Genomic DNA, 15588 nt, shown 5'->3' with positions numbered 1-15588 from the left:
CTCCTCACATTCTTTAATGTAACGATATATTTGAAATGTCTTCATCTTCTGCTTATTTTCTGATAGTATCTGGAACTCCCAACATCGAGTCAGGGCACTAGCACCCTCCTTCAGTCTATCACTGAGAATTCATCCTCTTCCTGACCTGCTACTTCCTGTTCTCCTAACTTCAGGAGCTTTTTGTTCATCCGGAGTACAAGATTTTACTCAGGGTTGAAGCACTCTTCCTGTTAGCTAGGGGATTTTTTGACAAGAAAGGTGTGTCTAAGACCATTTTCTGTAAAATCTGTCACTGCCTAAGTGGTACCCTGCTGCTTGAGTCCTCATTCGTCTCCATGGCAATGTTCTGAAACTATTCTGCTTGTGGAAGTTCAAGGCCCATCAAATCACTTATCACAACAGAACCAGCACAGCCCACCAATGCACAGGCATGCACGTTCAGTGCAGGACAGCAACATTCATAAATGCAGCCATGGTTTGGTTTGCACTCATTTCAAAATCAGCAGCACGTGCTATGAAATGGATACCCACTCATTCACTGACTTCATCTACTCAGCCTTTGTTCATTCATGTATGCATCCAGGCTTCATGGAGGAGACAGAGATTTACAAATTTACCTCCTCCTTGGAGGAGAGAGGTGGGAATCAGGAATGGCTTCACCAAAGTGCGGTCAGCTGACCACCAAAGGGAAGGGCTTTTCTGACCAAACTGGCACATGGGCAAAGGCATGAAGATGTGAAGGAACATTCAAGATGACAAAGGAAAAGTGTCTGCCAATCAGACTGAGAAATGGGATGGAGGAGGGTGACTGAAGGGAGGTACTGAGGGGAGACAGAGTTGGGGCTAAAGAAAAGGGTGGCAATGACGTCCTGAGGGACCTGTGATAAAACACTAAGGAGTCTGCATGCCTTAAGAGCGAGGAGGATCTGAAGAGGAAATGCAGCAACATCAGATTTACCCTCTAGAAAGTCTGCTGCTGCTGCTGCTGCTGCTGCGGCTCTGGGATCTGAAGAGTGAAGCCCTAGGGTTAAAAAGAAGCCAGGGACAAGCTGACAAGGGCCTGAGAGGACCAGAGGTGGGGGGTGTGCAAAGGAAAGATTCAAGCACTTCAGAGGCAGGCCAGGTGGGACTTCAGAACCAATGAGGTGGAGGAGTGAAGGAGAACTTGGAGACTTCTGGGCCTGTTTGATGCCCAAGAAAAGGACAGGGTCAGAGAGAAGAAGCATTTGGCTTGGGACATTTTCAGCTTGGGGAGTTTCTGTGACATCCAGGAAGACGATCAGAGATACCCCAGTCCTTCAGGTTCCCCATATACTCTTAACCCTCTCCCACAGGGATAAAGCAATCAGAAAAGCTAATCCCCCCCAAAAAAAAGAAAAAAAAGAAAAGCTAATCCCCACTGAGGTAGAATGACAATGCAAGGGTTAATGTGCAACTTCCCCTTAGGACCCATATTTCCAACTAGGGAGAGAGCACCTCCTGGCCCATGTTAGTCAAAAGAATGGCTTCCCTACAATGAAATTCCAGGCAATGGGATGAGCAAGTTGGGAGCATATGTCCAGGGAGGGGGACCTTCCCAGCATCCCTAAAATCACATCATAGAGACTACAGCTAAAACTCCTTCCGTGAAATTTCACCCTCATTCCAAAGAACCCTGTTCACACTACAGATAAAGGAATCTTCCTCCTGGATCGGCTTCTGCCCTCTTAGCACAGGGAGATGGCACAGCAGATGTCACCAAGCTCTGGGGTCACTGAGTTCAAGACATGGCTCCAGCATTTACTGGATATATAACCTTGGGACCATTATTTAACTTTCTAAGACTAGATTCCATCATGCATTACACAAAGCCTCAGAACACCTGCCTCCCCTCTAGGGCTGTCGTGAGCTTGGACTTAAATGAGATGGCTGCAGTAAGCAGGGCTCCATCCATCAATTCTCACTACCTCTAGCATTTATCTCAGTGTCTTTCAACACCCAATTCACTTGGAGAAGCCTAATTTTCTCCATATTCATGGCCTATTAGCTGTTCTGACAGCTTTAAGTGATGAAAAGCCACCGTCCCGGTGGCACAGGCTCAGTCGTGAGGGCTGTGCCCCCTAACCGCCTATAGGGGGCAGCATCGGGCAGCACAAGGCCACATGGGGGCTCCCTTGTAAAATGTGGAGCTGGTCTGGAGAACGACAGGGGAGGTGGCTGGCATTTGAATCCAGACTCCAGTTGACAAAGGACCTGTCTTACTCCACATGGGTCTGACACGCGTCCCTCCCAGGGAGTCTCTGGCGAAAAAGGGAGCAGGGAGTGGTTTTCTGAAAGCACCCCAGGCCCCAACAAATCCAGCCGGGTTTTTCCCAAGCCCACACCAGGACTGGCTACCATTACCTTTTAATTTAGTGCTGATCTGATCTGGAAGAAGTGGCGTTCTCACATACCCAGAGGGCCCCTGCTGCAGATGCCTCCAACCCCCACAAAGTAAAGGGAGGGGGGCGCTGACAAGGACAGGAGAGGGAGCTTACACCTCTACCCTGCCCCCAAATCTTTTTAGTTTCCCACACCCTCAGCCCGAAGGGGAGTCCTGGAGAAGACAAAAGAAATAAAAGGACACAGCTCTGACTCTGAGGAGCCATTCATACTGTTGAAAAGACATCCAGATGTGAAACTGGAGAAAGACACAAGAATACCCGTGATGCCGTGCTCTGGTTTGCGCCAGCTTGGTGGCTCCTGCGCCCAAAGCCCCAGGAGGCATGCTCAGACTAGGATGGTTTTCTAGGATTTCTGAATGTGTTCACAGGGAAAATGAAAGAGGCCGGATGCTTAAGATCAACCAAGACTGCCCCAAATATGGGATCACCGCAGGGACAAGTGATCCCAGCTGTGGGAATCTGGAGAAGGGAGCTGTCACTGTAGGCGGCATTAAGTGGCCTGCAAGATCCAGGGGACTTGGTCACTCTTAAGTGAGCCTCAGGCCTCAGTGCCAGTGAGACACACTCTCCTACCGACTTTGCTGGGGAGGGAACTGCCCCGTCACCATGACATCATGACATCACCTCCTTCCAGGAATCACTGAGTCAGCATGCAGCGGGAGGCAGGACCCACCCACTCACTTCCTCCAACCAGGGCGGGGGGGGGGGGGGGGGGGGGGGGCCTTGCCCCCCCAGGCAAAGCTTGGGGCCTGTTCCTTCATGTCTGTCCACCCGGACTCAAGACTAGGTCAGCTCTGCAAAAAGACAAGGCGGTGCCAGACAAGGCGGTGCCAGACAAGGCGGTGCCAGAGGTGCCCACTCCCACCAGGACCCTCATGCCGTGGAAGAGAGGACCCCAGCAGAGAGTCACCCGTGGCTTGAAGTGCAGTGTCCCTGGGAGTGGTGGCGTGTTTAGCTCTGTCAGCCACTTAGAGCTCCTTGTGAACAAGCTGAGCTGTTTCTAAGAGGAGACACTGTGACAGAGGCACCAGGAGGGCCTGAGAAAGGAGCTGGGGCAGAAAGCTGAGGTGGGAAGGTTGAAAGAAACCCCGTGTCCCTGTCACAGCTGAAAGTGCCACACCAGTCGTGGCGGTCTTGTCCAGGCCCACTCCTGTGGGTGGGCACCTCCACAGCAGACTCCTCCATGGCCAGAAACCCCAGGAACAGAGCCAGAGGGTGACTTCCTCCTGCCCCTCCCCCGGCACAGTCACAGGTGCCTCCTCTCCTCCCAGGCCCCACCCTTCCCTTCCTTGCTAAGAGGATCCAAGCCAAAATCTGTCCACATCCCATCAGAGTCTATTTTATCCTGTCATTAATCCTGATGCTCGTAACCTGGTCTTACGAAGACAAAAATTAACCAGTAGGCACTAGTACAGTTTTATAGCACTGCCGAGGTCCTGTATTCTCCCCGCTCCTGCTAACACACACACAATCTGCTTTGATCTTTTTTTTTTCATCTTCTGTTACACTGTTTCACTTAATACCAACAAAACTCTGCCAGGAAAGGTACTGTCATCTTTTAGATGAAAAACTGAGATTCAGAAAATTGAGGGGGGAATTCCCATTGTGGCTCGGTGGAAACGAATCTGACTAGCATCCATGAGGACACAGGTTCGATCCCTGGCCTGACTCAGGGGGTTAATGATCCAGCGTTGCCATGAGCTGTGGTGTAGGTCGCAGACATGGCTCGGATTTGGCCTTGCTGTGGCTTTGGTGTGGGCCAGCAGCTATAGCTCCAATTCAACCCCTAGCCTGGGAGCTTCCATATGCCACCAGTGCGGCCCTAAAAAGACAAAAAAACCCAAAAACCAGAAAGTTGAAGGAAATTCTCCAGGGTCACAAAGCTAGCAAATGACAGCCAATCTTAGAAACTTTGGTCTGTCTGACAAGGAGCTGGGATCCTTCCACTCAGATCCTCTGACTCAAAGCATCTGAGTCAGAGATTATAAAATTAGAATTTCATTCAGCACTCCACAAACCTTTAAGATTGGAAGACATCTTGAAGGTTGTCCAGGCCTATGACCCAGACAGATGTCTGACTCTCCTGCATGATGTCCCGGCCTGGGCTTAGATACACCAGCTTCATGAAGGGCATCACGTCCTGATTCAGGCTACTCCAGCTGAGAATCACTAGACAGGTCTGTTTAGAGCTGGAATACCTCTCCCTGCAATGTCCACACATCAAGGCCACTCTTGGGACCATGAACGAACTAAGCAGTGAGTCACTCCTGAATTGTCCTTCTCCTCACTACACGTTCTCAATTCCTTCTGACCTCCTCTCACGTGGCAGTTTCTCACCTCTCTCCTGGGAGTGCGAGAGGCTTTATCAATTCGGTCTCAAGGTGGGAGGACGCCAGTGTGACTTCAGTGCTCCAGAAATGAACTGACCAGAGAAGAATGAGACCAGACCAGACAACCCCTTCATTTTGTGTGTGTCTTAGTATTTCACACCGGGGAATCAGTTTGATCTTATGAATGAAAACCCTTAAGTGACTTTCTCAAGCACTGTCCTGAAACCACATCCTCTCCCGCCCTTGTCCCACTGGATTTGGGATGCTCAAAGAGCCCAGGCAGTCTGGCCATCGCCCTGCAGCATGGACCCTCAGCCCCTGGCACCCCTGCCCCACCAGGGCTCAGCCACAGCCTCCCTCTGGTCCCAGCTCTGGTTGTCCACACTAAGACTCAGCCTTGGCATACCCCTAATCCCATTACTCCTCACTGGGGTGAGGCTTTTATTTCCAAACTTCCTTCCTAGGGGTCATCTGGGAGGTTGTGGACCCACCCTCATGCATGGCTTGGAGAAGCAAGGGCCACCGTCTCAGGCCCTCCCTCTGCTGAAACATAACAGCATTCCTACAGGGCTGTGACTGCCCGGTACAGACACCTGCAAGAGATTCTCCTCCCAAAGTGAAATGGCATAAGCACCCCTCCTTCCTGTTGTCTGTCACCAGATCTGGGCTGTTTCAACCAGCTCGGCCACTCCACCTGGAATCCAAGGTGGACTCACACAGCATCTTACCCTCTGACCCTCAAACAAGCTTCTCCCAGCACCACATGGGTTTTGCCTCCTTCCTGAGTGGCTGGCGCTTCCTCTGTGTCGAACCCTCTGCTCCTTGCACCCTGGCTTCACACATCACTCTACGCTTAGATCCCCACGCTGTGCTCTAGATACAAAAAAGGGATCTTCTTGGAAAACAGAAAATCTCCCTCTCAACAACCCAGCTTTCAAGTTCTTGATTATTTGCATCCTACGGGCTTGTAATATTCTAAATCGAAATGCAAAGCTGAGCAAGACTTCTTTGTCCTATAGGATGCGTGAGTCTCCCCTGAAGCCACAAACCCACTGATTCAGTGCATAGGGGCACCTTGACTACTGAGACTGAAAATCCGTTATTCTAATATTGCAAAAATAATATCTCATTTCTCTCTCATGGCCCAAGACAAACATCTAAAAGAACTTCTGCCTCACATTCAGCTCCCCTTACCACCGAATTCTTCACACATTTTGAATTCTCTTCCCCGAGATCTCTACTTGACTCTCTAAATGCATTCCTAAGTTATCTTTGTAGCATCTGCTTCACTCATGTCACCCCACCTTGTGGCATAAAGGTCACACCCCCAAAGGTGTGCTCACATCTGCTCACATCACTGTGTTTTGGAACAGGCATTAGCATATTTAAAACCAATTAAACTGATTATTTTCACCCCAGCCATATCACTCTCATTCCACTTAATATGGATGGGAAGGTGGGGCTTGTTTCTATAACCACACAGCCCGGGTTCCTTATGAGCACAGATGCAACAAAGTCCTAACCAGCGGCTGCTGTACGTCCCTGGGACCCTCCTGGAAACCTCAGCCCATACACCATTCCAGGCCAGCAGTGACCCCAGGATCTGTGCTTCTAAACCTCATCCTCACCCACCCCAGCAGATGCCCTCCAACCACTGAGGCCTTACACAACTCGGCCTTGACTTTGACTTTGAGCCAGTCCTCAATCAGCAGGATTCTGTAGGGTTATGCAGTGTCTGTCTCCCCAAATCCTGTCATGCTCTGTAAAATGCCCCTGTTGTGGGGACATTGTTTCATATGCTCTTTCCGAAGGCTCTAGATTCATTCAGAGATTCATTCATCAAACATTTATGAACACCCTCATTCTCAGGCACTGTTCTGGGCGCTGCCGCTATGACATCAAGAGGCTGGACAAAGCTGGGCTTCCTTTTCTTTTTTTCTCTCTTTTTTAGGGCTGCACCCACGGCATATGCAGGTTCCCAGGCTAGGGGTCGAATCGGAGCTACAGCTGCCGGCCTACACCACAGCCACAGCAATGCCAGATCTGAGCTGCATCTGCGACCTACACCACAGCTCACGGCAAGGCGGGATCCTTAATCCACCGAGCGAGGCCAAGGATCGAACCCGCGTCCTCATGGACACTAGTCAGATTCATTTGCACTGAGCCACGACCGGAACTCCAAAGCTGGGCTTTCGAAATGACGTTCTGGCGGGGGAGACACAGCATACGAAGGCACACGTAAACACATGAGCACCGCAGACTGTGATCGCTTCTTCAAAGGAAATAAGCAGGATCAAACAAGAGACTACAGAAGAAGGAGGCGCTTTAAAAAGGGAGATCAAGGAGTTCCCGTCGTGGCGCAGTGGTTAACGAATCCGACTAGGAACCATGAGGTTGAGGGTTCGATCCCTGCCCTTCCTCAGTGGGTTAACGATCCGGCGTTGCCATGAGCTGTGGTGTAGGTTGCAGACGCGGCTTGGATCCCACGCTGCTGTGGCTCTGGCGTAGGCCGGTGGCTACAGCTCTGATTCGACCCCTAGCCTGGGAACCTCCATATGCCGCGGGAGCGGCCCAAGAAATAACAACAACAACAGAAGACAAAAAAAAAAAAAAAAGAAAAGGGAGATCAAGGAAGGCTTCTCAGGAGGAGGTTAATATTTATATTGACACCTGCCAGATGAGAAGGGGCAGGGAGAGGAAACGAGGCCCAGACTGAGAAGAAAGAGCAAAAGCCCAGCGCCAGGGGCGAGCCTGGTGTCTGCCAAACATGGGGGCGGGGGGGGGGGGGGCTGAGAAAAGAGAAAGGAGGTGAGAAGCAGGGGTCCACGCAGGCCTGGCGGGGTCAGGGTAGGCGCCGGATCCCACTCAACGTACTGGGAGGTGACACAAAGTCTGGCTGCTGTGTGGAATACGGACACGGGGATTGGGGCAGGGGAAGCAGTGGGAAGGAAAGCAGCCAGGGAAGTTTGCCCTTGTCTCCCGGAGAAACGATGACCAGGGAGTTGGTAATAAAGATGGAGGCCACGGAAGATGGCGCTACAATATGAAGGGAGACCTATTAGGGAGGTGGGACTGACCTTTGTCCCCTGGCTGTCGTCAGACTCCTGGAAAGTAATGAAGAACCATCTCACACCCGGAGAGTGAGGAGCGTCGGGGGACACACGTGCGCATGCGTCAGAGGCGCGGCTCCTGCTGCGCTTGCTCCTTGGGTGCGCATGCGCACACATGCAAATAAGTTGGGGGGGTGTGAGCGGCAAGCCTTCTAGAAAGATCCAATAGAGGTGGGGGGAGGAAGAGGTCAAGGCGCACCAAATGGTAACAACCTGCACATTGAAAGAAGCTGCGCTTCTGCCTATGACGTCATCACGTCCCTGATAAAGTATCTGGTGGGGTATTTTCCTGTCACAACAAAGGGATGATAAAAATTAACTACACCTCAGGGCTGAATTGCTTTCTCCTGTTGTTTCATCATAAATAGAAGGTTTCCAGCCATAGGTGGGCCTTTCTAGAGTAGCTTCAGAGCTCCGCCTCTGTGTGTAACAATAATTCTGCAGAGGGAAGGGGTTCTGAGTTTTGCAAAGTGACCTATAAATAGATCTCTGGGGGCACAATTCATAAGGCGGTTGCCCACTGAGGGAGGGTAACACACATAGCAATGACACAAATCAGCTTTTTCTCACCAATCAGTATCTCGGCAGCTTACTCATGCTCAGTTTGTGGCCAACTGTGACACTCCAGGATTTATTTTCTTCTGTAGTTTTGCCCAGAAGAGTTTAAGCTGTTAGTTTTTGTGCCAATTCATAGTAGAATGGCCCAGAGGAATCGTAGCAGGAAACATTTTAAAGAGTCTTTTAAAGACAGCCAGACCTCATTATGAGCAAAGGCTAAAGAAAGTATATTATTTTAGAGTCAAGGGTGAAAACAGTTCTGCTTTTAAAGACCTATAAACGTAACCCAAGATTTCCCAGACCCTGCTGGTCTGAAACACAAGAGCAAGAGGAAGCCGTAATGGCTGGTTCTGAGCCACACCTGCTCTAAGTGTCCCTGCAACAACGCACCCATTATTTCTAGGTGTCTCTAGAAGGGCTCCAGGGAGGGCAGTGGTCAGGAGCTCACCAGATGGGGGCTCCACTGGTGGCTGGAGGTGTGAGCTTTGTAAACTGCCAAATGTAAAATCTGCAAGTGGGAGTAGGTCTCACTTCAAAGTACTTTCTAAGGAGAAAATGGTCTAATGCCTATAAAGGACTGAAGCACGGTGCCCAACATCTAGGAAGTACTCAGTAAAGGATACCCACCTGCCTACCATCATCATCCACACCCATCCCTCCTCCCCCCAGAGCAGATTTCCCCTCCCCTGACTAAGGCACTCTTTCCAGGCCCAGTTTACCACGCCCCAGAGTCCAGTGGAGGTTCCCAAGGATCTCTGCAGGCTTCGTGCTGTTGGGCTCCTGACCAGCCTGCCCCACCAGACATGCCCGGGCACGCCTCCCTCCCCTTAGCCCCAGGCTGAGCTGCTGCCATGCAAACCCAGAGGTCCAGGGACGCATGCTCAGAAACACACCACTGGCAACTCTGCCCCTCTCTGTCCCTAGCTGGCCCCTCCTTCAAGGAGTGCCACCGTCAGGCTCCAGAGGCCAGGAGACCAAGGCGCTGAAGAAATTGTCTCCTGGCAAGGGTGCAAATAAAGGCTGAGCTTTCCTGAGAGGCTCTGAAATGGTTGATGTGCCCTCCAAGCCACCGCTGGTGAAAGCCAAAGATAAATCACCTCTGATAAAAATCAGGCAAATGGGAGAAAATAGCTGGGGGCACAAGGGCACTTGGGGTGGCAGAGGAAAGGCAGGGATGACACAGCAGCTTCCCTAATTCCTGCCCCCCACGAAAGCCCAGCCCTGTCAACACAAAGCCAGAAAAACACTGAGGCAGCATTCCCAACAGGGAGACTTAAATGCCAACTGTGTCGTTTGCAGAGTGACCTTTGACAAGTTTCGCATCTTCTAGGGGAACCACAGTTCTCTCTTTTAAAACTAGGAGAGCCGTTTAAATTGTGTGTCCGTCTGCAGTGAGGCCATTGCCATCACCTTCACCTGAGCTTTGCTCAGTGGACTCATCTTCACCTTCTCTGACCATCTGCTGTGTGCTGAGGGCCAATAGGCCTGGTGAGCAAAGGGTAGCAGAATACACCACCCCAAAATAGGCCACTTTGGCCTAAGGACTATTTTGAGCTGGAGGCAATTGAGAAGAAAATAGAAGAAAAGCTCTCTGTCTTTCCCCCTATTTGCCTAAAAGCAGGCCATAAATGTGTAAAAACATTCCCCTCCCCTCTTTACCCGGAAGGTCAGAAGTTAATCACCAGAGACTACTCCAGATCCTTATTTTTGCCCAGAGAAGGCACCAGAGGAATCTCCATCAGAAGCTCCACTAAACAGCCCTTATCCGCTCCTGTGTGTATGCACAGGCCTAATAAACTTGTTTTTCTCCTGTTAATCGCCTTTGTCTGTCTCATTTGCAGGGCCCCAGGCAAGCTCAGGCAGGTGGGGGAAAAGGAAGGGTTTCTCCTCTCCAGCAGGAGCACAGGCCTGTGGTTGCCTGAGGAGGAGAAAGGGGGGGAAGGGGGTGTCATCATTCCCGTGCAAACAAACAGGTTGGTGGGGCAGTGGCCTTCAGCCTTGACGGCAAGTTAGTATCACCTGGGGGAGGCGGTTACCACGCTAATGGCCAAGCCCAACTCCAGACCCACCAAAACAGAAGTTCTTGGGGTGCTCCTGCTGCTCCCAGTTCAGGAGACAGTTTCCCCTCTCCCTTCCCTGGACAGTTTCCTGCTTACTCTTGTCTTGGTTGAAATCTTTGTTCTCCCTGAGGACATCCTGATTCCTCTGAATCTGTTATGGGCCCCTCCTATGCTGACTTTACCCATTCGTGCCTCTACATCCCAACTGAGCTCCTCAGAGGAGGGGCCTTTAACTTAACTCTTCCTTCTGTGACACAGAGTAGACACGAGATACATACTTATCCGATGGGGAAAAAAAAAAATGAATGACGGGATCTTATTTACATTATAATTTGCTCTTCCCAAAGCGCTACCTTCTAAGAGTCAGGATTAGCCCAAATCCAATATCTGGACTCAGAGGCCTTTTTTTTTTTTTTTTTTTTTTTGCTGCACTCTTGACCTGTGGACATTCCTGGGCCAGGGGGTCGAGCCCATGCCACAGCCATGACTCAAGCCGCTGCAGCGACAATGCTGGATCATTAACCCAATGTGCCACAAGGGAACTCCTCAGAAGGCTTTTGCCCTGTGCAGGTGGCGGGTTTGAGAGGAGGCCAAGACTTGCTAAAATGAGGGAATGGGAGTCGTCAACAGCCAGAGTGATGGCTCCTTTCCTGCTCATGCTGAGGAAAAGCCAGCAGAAGAAGGCCATCTCTGCTGGCTGTCCAGGCAGGGTCACTGCCATGGCCCCTGACCCAAAGTGCCAGCCCCCACCCTGCTGCCAGCCTTGGTGCTTCTGCGCAAGTGTGGACAAGGTCTTTCCTGGGAAAGAAACAGAGGGTTGGGCCTTGCCAGGACACCCCTTTAGAGAAATTGTTTATCTGTAACTTCCCTGAAGGTCTGAGGGGCCACATCTGGCACAGGAACTGGGTAACTGCTGTCTTTGACCTCAGCGCCAGGTGGTGACTGGGCCTCACAGCTCCCAGGACATCGAGGTTCTGGTGCCACCGGGAGGCACAGGACATAAAGCCAACCTCTGAGCTCAGCACCTCCATGGAGAATTAGGAACCTGAACATTTGGGATGAGGTTTTGGCGTTGATTATCAGGGAGCCCCTCCTGTTCACCCTGGCCACCTAGAAGTCCAGCCAACAACTGACCTCACCAGGTTCAAAGTCAAATCGGCCTTCCGTCCCCTCCCCCACTCCCCAAAAGGCCTTCTCTCTGTGACTTCCCCATTTCTATAAATAACCCCACCATCCCCCGCAGCTGACATTTCACTCATTTTTTATTCCTCCCAGGCCCGAAACTCTCTGACCCACACATCTCCTCTCCCCGCTCTTGTAGTCTGCTTGTGGACACAGCTTCCCCACTGTGTCTCCTGCCTTGGCCCTTGCTGCCCTGTTTCACCAGATTCCTTCTTAGACCCCTGCCAGGACAACCCTGACCCTGAGATGACCCCCGTCAGGACTTTCATGGGATCCGACCTTCTACTGAAAACAATACACCCTCTACAGTGGCATTAAGACTCTGCAGAACAGGAGTTCCTATTGTGGCTCAGCGGGTTAAGAAGGTGCCTAGTAACCATGAGGACTCAGGTTCGATTCCTGGCCTCGTTGAGTGAGTTAAGGATCCAGCGTTGCCACAAGTTTGCAGATGCAGCTCAGATCCTGCATTGCCATGGCTGTGCCATAGACTGGCAGCTACAGCTCCAATTCGAACCCCTAGCCTGGGAACTTCCGTATGAGGTAGATGCAGGCCTAAAAATGAAAAAAAAAAAAAAAGAAGAAGAAGAAGACTCCACAGAACAGCCCCAACTTGCCTCCCTGGCCAGATCTCCTTCCAAACAACTCCCCCATCGCCCACACGCTGCCCAAATCCCAAAATATACCCTGTGCTTCTGCATCCGAATTTTCTCCATTTAGAAGACGTATCACCCTTCTAAAGGTTCAAGTCCTGTGCATTCTTTGGGGCCATTTCCAAAGCCTTCTCCACGAAGCCCCTCGTCCCTCTCCTTCCATTGCTGCCCGGCAGGCCCAGCGGTGGGCGCTCAGCCTCTGCCATCCCCCCACCACAGCTTGAACAGTGACTTTGCCCTGTACTAGCTGACTGATGGTGGGAGAGGCCCTTAGGCTCTCTGGGCCAGGCTTTGTCCCCTTCACGATCGCTGTGAGGACAGTATAGCATAATTGTGACAGCACATCATAAGCACTCAATAAATAGCGATGGCTACAAAGTCCCCTCTGTTCTCTCTTCAAGGGGCTCAGCTGAGCCAGCGGGAGCCCGCCTGCAGACACACGTGAACAGGCATCTCCCAGCGAGCGCTGCTCCTTTCAGCTGTCCATCAGCTACATCTGCTGAACCTCCTGGCTGGGGCTTTCCGAGCGACAGCCTCACCCTCCTCGAGGTACACCAGCCTCTCTGGCAGGGAGCCCTGCCCCCCCTGCTCCTCACAGCCCCTCACCGAGCCCATCCGAGCGCAGCAGGGCCAGCTCCATGGCATGCTCCTTCACTTGGGGTACCCCCATCACCCCCAGAGCTGCAGCGTGCTTCCAGAGCCACCAACTGGTGATCATCAAGGGACCTTAAGGAGGAGGGGGAAAAAAAAAACATTTCACATTGGTTGACGCTAAATGGACCTATGTGCGCTCAATGAATCGCACTTAGCTAAGATGCCCTCCCAGTGCCTCGGTCATGATTTAGCTCAGTGCAGATTTCCCGCTTCAAGGAAGGGAGCGGGGATCAGTCCCACTTTGCGGATGGGATGAGAAGACGGATGCTGACAAGGCCTTTTGCAGATGACAGGACAGGTTTCTGGGAGAGCATAGAGGGGAATGCATATCTCAGGGTCCAGGAGGGGCGGCACTGCTTGGAAGAAGCCAAGCAGCTAGCTGAAGTCTGAGAGGGCTCTGGGAACCGAGTCTGATGGGCGAAGGGCCAGGGGAGGGGTGTTTCCAACCCAAGGCCAGCAGAGAAAACAGACTCTTCTGTGTCTCCTTCACGGCTTCATGACGAAGGCAGAACAGGAGCCCCAAGAACACCAGAGAAACAAGGCAGCACACTCACCACTGTTATTTTCTGTGTCTGCTTTATTTATGCCCTGTTGCCTGGAGGCCTGCGTGGAGGAGGAGGGATATTCTGACGGGGGACAGTTCCCTCAAAGCTACTATAAATTCCCAAATGTGAGGTTCTTTAAAATCATTTCACTCAGGGCTCCCCTTGGATGACCCAAGTGCAGCACCTCGAAGCGCCTATCTGTCAACACAACTTTCATCCCCAACCCTAGGGATCAACCACCACACTCCCTTCCCAAAGTCTGCCGTTCGTGGCAGTTCTGACTGGGACCCAAGCCTCCCAGCTGCTGGGCAAGGCTGGGCTGGACCCCAGGCTGCTGTGACCGGAAACCCAGCCTCCTCTCTCAGCCACTCCCTCCCTGCACCTACAGCCCACGGGCTCTCACTTCCTCTTTCCTAGAACAGAAAGACAGCAACAGCGTCATGCATTGGATTTGGAGAGAGTCCGTGTACCTTTTTCTGCTCGTGGCCTCCATTCTTTTCTGCACACTTTCATTCCCACCTCCTGACCGCTCAACACATCCCTCTACACAGCTTTGTCTCTCCTGCTCACCCCCTTTTAGCTTCCCTGTCAAGGTCCCCGAGAGCACCCACTCCTTCTGCACTTTCCCTCCTCCCCCCCACCCCCTTTCAGGCCTCAGTCTCCCCGATCCCCTTCCCTGAGCCCAGTGAGCCCTCCACCTCCACGCTACTCCAGCTCCTCCGTCCCCAGTTCTGAAGAAAGCTGGCCAGAGAAAAGTCGCCTCCCCCCTCCCCCAGACACACAAAAGGGGACAGAGGCACCAGATGGCCTGGTGCTAGCGGATGGGCGCGGGGAGGCCGCTGCCACGCGGAGGCCCCCGCTGGGCCTTCGAGCTCATCCAAGCTGCTGCCCAGCCCAGCCGCCCAGCTGGCAGAGGAGCAGGGCGCAGGGCCAGCCTCTTCAGCACGGGGCCAGCTCCCCCTGCCAGCTCCTCCTGCCCAAGCTGCCCCCAGGCCAGTCCGGGGAGGGGGGCGGGCTCACCAGCTGAAAAGCAGAGAGTGTCCCCATGTGTCCGAGCCTCAGCATCAGGGGCCAGGCCCCCATGGCCTGTGGGGACACTGGGCTTTCCCAGGAGGGAGCAAGAGTGCCTGGCCGTCTGCTCTTTCTATGGACCAGGCTGTGCCAAGGAGGGGCCGCAGTGATGGGCGGGCCACCGAGAAACGAAGTGTCCTCCATCTGCCCTCCCCGAAAAAACGGTGTGGTGATGCAGCAAGCGGTGTTAATGGTTACCGTTTATTCAGTGGTTAGCTGAGCTGGGCATTAAGCTAAGTCGTTACTGTAATATCCTAAGTCGTTCAGTAGTCCTGAGGGTAAGTATTTGGATTCCCATTTTACAGACAAGGAAACTGAGGTTCAGAGAAATCCAATGACTCATTCCAAGCATCAGAGCCGGAAAGCCAGGCAACACAGTTGCAAGTTTCTTTTCCAGGTAAGAGTCTGTGTTTCCAAGGCAACGTTCCAAAGGTGGGTGCCTACACCCTCTTCTTATTCCACTTGTCGCATGGAGGCCTTCGGGAAAGCCACATGGTGCAGGGTGGACATTCCCATCCTGGATAACCAAGACACGTGTCTGAGGGACTTTTTAAAAATCAAGATCCCTGGGAGTTCCTGTGGTGGCTCAGCAGATTAAGAATCCAATTAGCATCCATGAGAATGCAGGTTCAATCCCTGGCCTCGCTCAGGAGGTTAAGGATCCAGCCTTGCCATGAGCTATGGTGTAGGTCGCAGAGTCGGCTCAGATCCCACATTGCTGTGGCTGTGGCGTAGGCCGGTGGCTGCAGCTCCGACCCATTCCCTAGCCTGGGAACCTCCATATGCAGTGGGTGCAGCCCTAAAAAAGAAAAAAAACAACAAACAAGATCCTCTGGAGGTTCTGACATGCACCCAGCTTCTGCAGGAGACACGTGCTGGAGCAGGAGCTGGGGATAGGCAGCCTGGATCATTACCAGTCATGTGACTTGGGGAAAAGTCACTTTCATCCCTCCCAGCCTCAGTTTCCTGGTCTAAAAACCATGGAGAGAGTGTTTACTGTCACCA

Source organism: Sus scrofa, chromosome 9, assembly GCF_000003025.6.
Source record: "Sus scrofa isolate TJ Tabasco breed Duroc chromosome 9, Sscrofa11.1, whole genome shotgun sequence".
Taxonomy (NCBI): domain Eukaryota; kingdom Metazoa; phylum Chordata; class Mammalia; order Artiodactyla; family Suidae; genus Sus; species Sus scrofa.
The sequence above is the reverse complement of the archived record's forward strand: the minus strand, read 5'-3'. Positions refer to the sequence as shown.